The sequence below is a fragment of the Egretta garzetta genome, unplaced genomic scaffold (assembly GCF_000687185.1).
Source record: "Egretta garzetta isolate BGI_Z169 unplaced genomic scaffold, ASM68718v1 scaffold96, whole genome shotgun sequence".
Classification (NCBI taxonomy): Eukaryota; Metazoa; Chordata; class Aves; order Pelecaniformes; family Ardeidae; genus Egretta; species Egretta garzetta.
The window spans coordinates 964557-973338 of NW_009259965.1; the positions used below are offsets into that span (position 1 = coordinate 964557).

At 42.2% G+C, this 8782-nt stretch overlaps 1 pseudogene; it reads left to right on the plus strand.

The window, feature by feature from the left end:
- The window catches only part of LOC104127526, a 53233-nt pseudogene that overhangs the window by 40367 nt on the left and 4084 nt on the right, over positions 1–8782 (plus strand).

Genomic DNA, 8782 nt, shown 5'->3' on the forward strand with positions numbered 1-8782 from the left:
TGGGGAACTCCACTAACTACCAGCCTCCAACTGGACTCTGCCCCGCCGATCAGAACCCTCTGAGCCCTGTCGTTCAGCCAGTTCTCAATCCACCTCACTGTCCACTCATCCAACCCACACTTCTTGAGCTTCCCTATGAGGATGTTATGGGAGACAGTGTCAAAAGCCTTGATGAAGTCAAGGTAGACAACATCCACTGCTCTCCCCTCATCTACCCAGCCGGTCATGCCATCATAGAAGGCTATTAGATTGGTCAGGCATGATTTCCCCTTGGTGAATCCATGCTGGGTACTCCTGATGATCTTCTTTTCATCTACTTGCTTGGAGAGGACACCCAGATGAATTGTTCCATCACCTTTCCAGGGACGGAGGAGAGACTAACGGGCCTGTAATCCCCTGGGTGTCCTCCTTCCTGCCCTTTTTGAAGACTGGAGTGACATTGGCTATCTTCCAGTCCTCAGGCACCTCTCCTGTCCTCCAGGACCTTTCATAGATGATGAAAAGTGGCTCAGCAATGTTGTCTGCCAGTTCCTTCAGCACTTGTGGGTGCATTCCATCGGGGCCCATGGATTTGTGGGTGTCCAACTTACTTAAAAGATCCCTAACCTGATCCACCTCGACCAAGGGAAGGTCATCCTTTCTCCAAGCTTGCTCGCTTACCTCCAAGGACTGGGGGGCTTGAGGGCCAGCCTTGGCAGCGAAGACTGAAGCAAAGAAGGCATTCAGTAGCTCCGCCTTCTCTGTATCTTCTGTAGCTCTGCCTTCTCTGTATCTTCTGTCACCAGGGCACCCATTTCATTCAGCAGTGGTCCCACATTTCCCCTAGTCTTCCGTTTGCTGCTGATATACTTGAAGAAGCCCTTCTTGTTATCGTTGATATCCATTGCCAAACTCTTGCTGAACAGTGCCAAAGAAGAACTGGGAACCTGCTGGGAAACATAAGAAGATAAAGGCATGGAATGGCTGTGATAGTGCTAGCAGCAAAACAGCAGAGGAGATGAGAAAGGAAGCTCAGGCAGGAGATGGAGGAATGGAAGGTTAACTAGAGGGGGAAACAACAAATATGGAGATGGGCTTGTAATTTGGGGATGTAAGGAAGTACATGATTTTGGTAAAGTGTAGCGTTATCACAGAATCACAGAATTGTAAGGGTTGGAAGGGACCTCAGGAGATCATCTAGTCCAACCCCCCTGCTAAAGCAGGCTCACCTAGAGCATGCTACACAGGACTTCATCCAGGCGGGCTTTGAATATCTCCAGAGAAGGAGACTCCACAACCTCCCTGGGCAGCCTGTTCCAGTGCTCTGCCACCCTCAGAGTGAAGAAGTTCTTCCTCATATTCAACTGAAACCTCTCGTGTTTCAGTTTGCATCCATTGCCCCTTGTCCTGTTGCTGGACACCACTGCAAACAGACTGCTTCCGTCCTCTTGACTTCCGCCCTTAAGATATTTGTATGCGTTGATGAGATCCCCTCTCAGTCTTCTCTTCTTCAGGCTGAACAAGCCCAACTCTCTCAGCCTTTATGGTAGAGGGAGGCTAAGGTAAAGGTTGGGGGATGTGGACTTCAAAATTTTCTGGTATATCTCACTGCAGCCCTCTGCAAGTAAGTGAAAATTTTCGGTAGTCTTGCTACACACCTGAATTGCATACATGATGAAAACTTTCAAGCTGCTGTGAAAAAAAGTACTTTTCCCTGTATTTTATTTCTGTTATGAAGATTAAACTATACTTCCATTTTGAAAAGATGCTTGTAATCCTGGCATTTGCCCACAGCTCCCAAGGAGAAGGCTGCAGAGTAGCTAAAGCTAGCTAAACTGGCTGAGTAGTCATGATGTGTGTATGGTCTTGCAGGATCTCTCACGGTAGAGCTGTGGGGATTGTACCCTGCAAGAGGAGAGGGGAAGCCTATCACACATCAGAGGTTGAAAAGGATGTAACATGCAGATAACTGAACCACAGCACAGAAGTTGCTGTTTAGAAAGGAAATACAACTCTGAATTATACTGGTCCTCAAGGGCAACAGGTATTGAACATTTATAAAACCAGGAAGGAAAATGGACTGAGAAATAGGTCTGAGAGGTAATCTGAAACTCTGTTGGGAACAGGTCCATAGAAATCCATGCTGGGAACTGAGGTCTCCTCATATTTGAAATTCACAAATGGTTATCAGGGAAACACTGTATGCCTGCATTTTCTTTGGGCTACAATCTCATAGACGGAAATACGTTATCGGGGTCTGATTTTCTGGGCCTGTGTTTCATTTGTTTCAGGGTGCCAAGGGACCAATGGGCACTATTTTAATGGAAGTAAGTCATTTCCTTACAGCTAACTTCACACTGCATGGAACTAACAGTTTTAGTCTTCTTTCACTTATAAGCACTGACTTCAATGAGCACAATTAACTGCTAGAAATCCATACTTTTTTCAAGTACTTGTCTCAGAGTGCAGTTGGTTCTTCTGTTTTGCAAATAATCGAGGATTGAGAAACAATTGTGCATATGGATTAACACCAAGTCCAAACTTTTACAAAGTGTTTGACTGTTAATATTCCTTTATATGTTTCTTCATTAATATCAGTTTACATTTACCAGCTCAGGGTTAGGGTTACTTTTCACCCTCTTGTAAAGGCAGGCATTTCCTCATCAGCAGCTGTTTTCACTGGGAACAGCAAGGCAGGATTTCTTCAGAATCCTAGTCCCATGTAAAATGAACACTTACGAGTAAAGGCTCCATCTAACCCTTGCATGGACAACTGCGTGCAGGCAATACTATTACAGATGTGTTCTAGGTCCAAAGGGGGTCCTTTCCTCCTTTATGGACCTCCCTTTTCCTATGTGAGTTTCTACTGAAATGCCCATTCTCCTATGGAAGTGCCGTTGCCTGGTGACCTCCTAGATCAGATTATTACACAAAAGAAAAAATGGATAAACGGTTGTTTAATACTCCAGAGCACGATTAAATGTCAACAGTGCATGTCTAAAAAAACCCTTCCTTTGTGCAGCAGGGCCAGAGCCCGTATGCTATTTGAAATAGAGAGGAACTGGAATGTGTAATTATGGATTTACTGTAGTGAGAGTTAGTTCAGGAACTGGGATATGACCTTCAGCTCAAAGCAATAGTAAGATTCTCAGTCTGGGATGGCCTGGGATTTGCCATTAATTGCTTTTTTGTTTTGCTTCTGCAGCCTTGTGAACTTGTGAATTTTACAAGAAAAAACTGCCGTAAGTAGGGAGCATCTTCTTTTACCTCTGATTCTGCCTAGTCACTCTTCTTAAATGGAATAGCCTCCATTGGAAACCCTGTAGACAGGTAGTTTGTATCTGGGTTCAGTTTGATGAGGATTGGTAGTTGTTAACTGTGAGGGGTTTTCAGCAGGTGTATGAAACAGGCTTATGCTTTTTGCTCATTTTTCCTATCTCTTAATTACAAAAGCTAACAAATGTCTCTTGTCCTCATTTAAGATTAAATTAATTTGTTGGCATTGTGCCAACCCCCTTTGGGGAATTCTCTGAGAAGATAATATTTGTATATCACCTGTCTTCCATATTTGGAACGTTCATTCTCTCTGACTTGCATGCTCAGCAGAACCCAGAACAATTTCCTTAGTTCTCATGCAGTAAAATTGCACTATTTTGAGTATTTGATCGTGGAAATGGAGTGTCGTCTCTCAGTGACAAATTCTGTCAGTTGTCTGAGCTTTGGATCAGGCTTAGTGAAAGCAAGTGAATATGTCACTTTGTTAGTGAATACGAGTCCAAGATAATTTATTTGCTTTCTACCTCTTCATTCCAGCTTGCTCATCAGGTAAGCCCATTTGGCCTCTAACAATAAAAACTAACAATATTTGAGTTGTGGAAAGGTTCTCATAAATTTTTTATTTCAATATACAGACACATGTCCAGTTTATCCAACTGAAGTGGTGTTTGCCTTCGATATGTCTGAAGATGTTACGCCAGCTGCATTTGAAAGAATGAGGAACATTGTTATGTTATTGCTGAAGACCATTAAGATCAGTGAAAGCAATTGCCCAACAGGCGCTCGTGTGTCCATTGTTTCTTTCAATACCAATACGCGCTATCTCATCCGATTCTCAGAATTCCAAAAAAGCAACTTGCTGCTACAAGCAGTCCAGAAAATACCGCTAGAGAGATCCACTGGGAAACGTAATATTGGCGCAGCCATGAGATTTGTTGCAAGAAATGTCTTCAAACGTGTTCGTCAGGGCATCCTCACAAGAAAAGCTGCCCTATTTTTTGCCAATGGTCCATCGCAGGATGATGTTGCCATCAGCACAGCTGTCCTTGAGTTGAGTGCCTTGGATATCACTCCAGTGGTTATTGCCTTCAGTGAAGTGCCAAATGTCAGACGTGCCTTCTCAGTAAGTAGATAGACTATAGAAAATTGAGTCAGTCATCCTTTTGCTTAGTATCACTAGTATTTGAGTAAAGCATGCTCTCAAGCCAGTAAGCTCTACGGGAACTGTTCAATCCCTTATTAGAAAGGGGTATATTAAAGTTTATTATTTTAACAAAGAAACACCAATTCACTTGACCATAATGATCACCATCTGACCTCTTTCTGCACATTAATTATTTATGACTTTAAACAGATTACAAATCCGAATGCATATGACGACATCTGGTATTTACAAAGGTGCCAATTTCCCATAAGTAAGTTCTCAGTGTAGAAAAGTTAAAAAAAGCTGCTTAGCAGGGGGAAAGGCAAAAAATTCACCTTCCTTTATGGTTACACTGATGGGAAGGCAACCAACCTCACCACCACCACCCAAGAAAATACCACCTCCCTTTTTCTTTCAGATGGACTTCTGCCCTTGCAGTTGAGAGATGGTTAAATCTTCGTGATCCTACCAGCCTGTAGCCACAGATAATTACTGGCTTTGGTTAGTTTGCTTTAGGAGTCTCAATTTGGAGATCACTTAAACAGTCATTGCCAATTCTAATTCCTTTGAAGAGGCCTATCTATAATATCCTTTACAGACATTAATCAGAAGTTAATTGTGTTGTGTATAACATGCACAAAGCTTGAGTTTAATGCAAAGAAGAAATTATTTCTTTCCTCAGTGCTTTAGCTTATCCATATACATGGTTCATTTCCTGCAATATTATGATTTTTACAGCCATTTTTTATTTATCATAGTCCACAAGGAAATGCTTTTTCCCTTGAATCACATTTGGATGGGGTTGGGTGGTCAGTGAAGTTGTAGGATGTTGTTGGAGCTTCTTCAGGGTTCCTCAAGCATTTCAGTTGTCAAATCTTCCAATGGGGAAGTTTGTCTTTCTTCAGGTGATCACAGGCAACATGTAGGTTGTTCTAATGCTAGAATTTTCTAATACCGGAATTTTCTCTCCCAAGAAAACATCTTCACTGTGGAGGATTTCTCTTTGTCCCAGAAAGATCTGAGATAAGAGATGTTGCCCTTTTCTCTGTAGCACCCTACTAAGAAAAGAAAAAAAGGGATAGCCCTTCACTGGCAAAAAAAAAAAAAAAAAAAAAGCCTCTTAATATCTTTCACCTGTGCTGAGATTGCCACGCATACCTATAAAGCTGTTTCCCCATTCTTTTAAAAGAAAGTATATTTCGATCCAGAACATAATGCTCTGCATTGTCAAGGGGAAAATATGCTGACCTTTACAGAAAAGCTCTTGAGATATGAATTTAAACTGTGGGGGGTTTCTTTCATTTGCGTTCAGTTGCAGTCCCACAATGACTCATTTTCCCTCTCATTTGTGTTATAGTAGTACACAGCCACCCCAATCAAGAATTGGGCAGCCATATGCATACAAACAGAGAATAAAAATTGAGCCCCTACCTAGTCTAGGATCTAGGAAGAGCAGAACAACGATGTATAAATGAATGTGAACAGAGGACCCAAGTTCAACACCATGCAGAAATATCTGAGTTAGCTTTGAATAACCTATCATGACTGTCTTAATGCTACACTCTTGGCTAATAAGCTGTGCTAAAACCAATTCATTGTCATTAGCAGCTACACCAACCTGGCAGTCTCTGTGCAGCACAACATGGAGTTAAACCTTTAGGCACAAAGCGCTTTCTTTGTAATACTCCAGGGCAATCAGAATGCTCCATAATGGCAAATGAAAAAGTCTTTGGTGTATCTGTTCAATAGTACAGTATCAGTGAAACCACCACATTAGGGCTAGTATCTCTTCTAACAGGGAAATAGTAATGGCATTGAGTATTAAGAACTGTATTTCACATGTAACTTTTAAATGTTACTTTTGTGTCTGCTTTAAAACATAGATTGATGATACTAGAAGATTTCAATTATTTGTTTGGGAAAGACAACAGGATGAAAGTTTGGAGAGCATCACATATTGTACTCTTTGCTTTGGTAAGACATTTTACAAATTCAGCTGTTGTATTGGCCTTTTTACCCTTTTGACAACAAATCCTATAGATTTTATTTTTGCAGTGTGGTGTTGGAGAATTTTTATAGTACCCCTTTAACATGATTGTGCTTAAATATAAAAAAAAATTAATTAACAATGCACCGGGCAGAGTTCTCCTGCCATAAGTGGTTCTACAGGAAGTCTGCAAAGATGAGTTAAGAGCTGATTCCTTACATACACTTGCACCAGCACCAATCCCATGATTGGTTGCATAGGGCAACTCAGCCCAGTTCTGCTGCTCAAAGGTGGCCCCTGAGCGCTCGCATTCCAGGATGGCTACAAGACAATGCTGTGGCTGTTTCTTGTCATCACCAAGAGAAACTTCACTCCCTACAATTGGGCCTTCTTGCCCTCCATGCCAGACAGTTCCTTGGTTACAGATTACCACTGCTGTGAAGTTAGAATTTGAATTTCCCCTTCAGTGGATGAATGGTAAGAATTAGAATTGCAAAACCACAAAAGCTGTTTAATTAGTTGCTGTCTCAGTCATGTGAAATGAATTATTTTGTTTGGCATTTCCTTTTTAGCAGAAATGCACTTAGAATAGCATTATGATTCTGGGAAACCAGGGTCGTTTACTGTAAATTCTGCATTGTGAGGGGGGAGAAGCTACTAAATTATAAGATTTCAGAATGCTGAACAGTGGTCTGAGATGAAAAATAGAGTTTGTTCCAGTGTTCTTTACAATGTTTAATTTCGATGAAAGAGAATTTTTCAAGGGAATTTCTTAAGTTTTACCTTGTGAATATTTTTTGCTCTGATGCCTGAATAGTTTCCCATGGTATCTCAAAACCTTGTTCAGCAAGACTCATCTGTTGTTCCTTACTAGAACAACAAGATTTCAAGTTGCCAAATTGATTTTCTTTTTTAAATCAAAATTTAAGAAAAATAAAATAGATTAATAGGACTGTGATTTTTTTTTTCTGAACTATTGCTTTTGTTGTATTGCTAAATAATTTGGTGCCTATTGGCTTCTCCTCTCTAGATAAATGCAAACCAAGTACCAACTGTGAGGTGCCCTTTTCTCCCCCTGTTCTGATGGATATGGATATCACTTACATCATGGACAGCTCTCGCAGCATCAGCGATGAAGAGTTTCAGAGAGCCAAAGACTTTGTGAGCAATATGCTAGATCAGTTTGTCATTTCCTCACAGCCAAACGAATCATATGGAGGCATCAGAGTGGCACTGGTGCAGCAGGCTCCCAGGGGATTCCTGCCTGACAGAAACCAGACCCCTGTGGCCTTGGAGTTTGATCTAGTCACATACAGCAATAAAGATTTGATGAAGACACATATCCAAGACTCTGTTCACCAACTGGAAGGGCCATCAGCCATTGCTTCTGCCTTACAGTGGACGGTTGAAAATGTATTCTTTAAAGCCCCTAGACAAAGAAAACACAGGGTCATATTTGCAATAGTTGGAAGCAAAACCAGCCCGTGGGACAGAGAAAAGCTGAGAGAGATTTCACTCGGAGCCAAGTGCCAAGGATTCACCTTGTTCACTCTTGCACTTGGCAATGATGTGAGTGACAGTCAGCTGATGGAACTGTCAAGCTCCCCAACAGACCAGCACTTACTGACATTGGGCAGGGTTTCAACATCTGAGATGGTATATGCTCAGAGGTTTAGCCGAGCATTTCTAAATCTTCTACAACGTAAGTAGCATGCAATGGCATTTGCTTAAGTTATGGAAAGAAAGAGAAATGCTGTGTAGAAAAAGGGAGTCAGTGTATATGCGTTATCATTCAGTTTGTAGTCATAATTTAGCTAGCCAGTCTTTCATAGAATCATAGAATCAATGTTTTGGGTTGGAAGGGACCCCTAGAGGTCATCTAGTCCAACCCCCCTGCAGTGAGCAGGGACACCGCTAACTAGATCAGGTTGCTCAGAGCCCCATCCAACCTGGCGTGGAATGTTTCCAGGGATGGGGCCTCCACTACCTCTCTGGGCAACCCATTCCAGTGTTTCACCACCCTCATTGTAAAGAATTTCTTCCTTATATCCAGTCTAAACCTACCCTGTTTTAGTTTAAAGCCATTACCCCTTGTCCTGTCACTGCTGGCCCTACTAAAAAGATTTTCCCCATCTTTACTATAGGCCCCCTTTAAGTACCGAAAGGCTGCAATCAGGTCTCCCCGCAGCCTTCTTTTCTCCAGGCTGAACAAGCCCAACTCTCTCATCCTGTCCTCATAGGAGAGGGGCTCCAGCCCTCGGATCATTTTTAGTAGCCCTCCTCTGGACCCGCTCTAACACTTCCATGTCCTTCTTGTGCTGAGGGCTCCAGAGCTGGACGCAGTACTCCAGGTGAGGTCTCACCAGAGCAGAGTTGCTCCCTCGACCTGCTGGCCA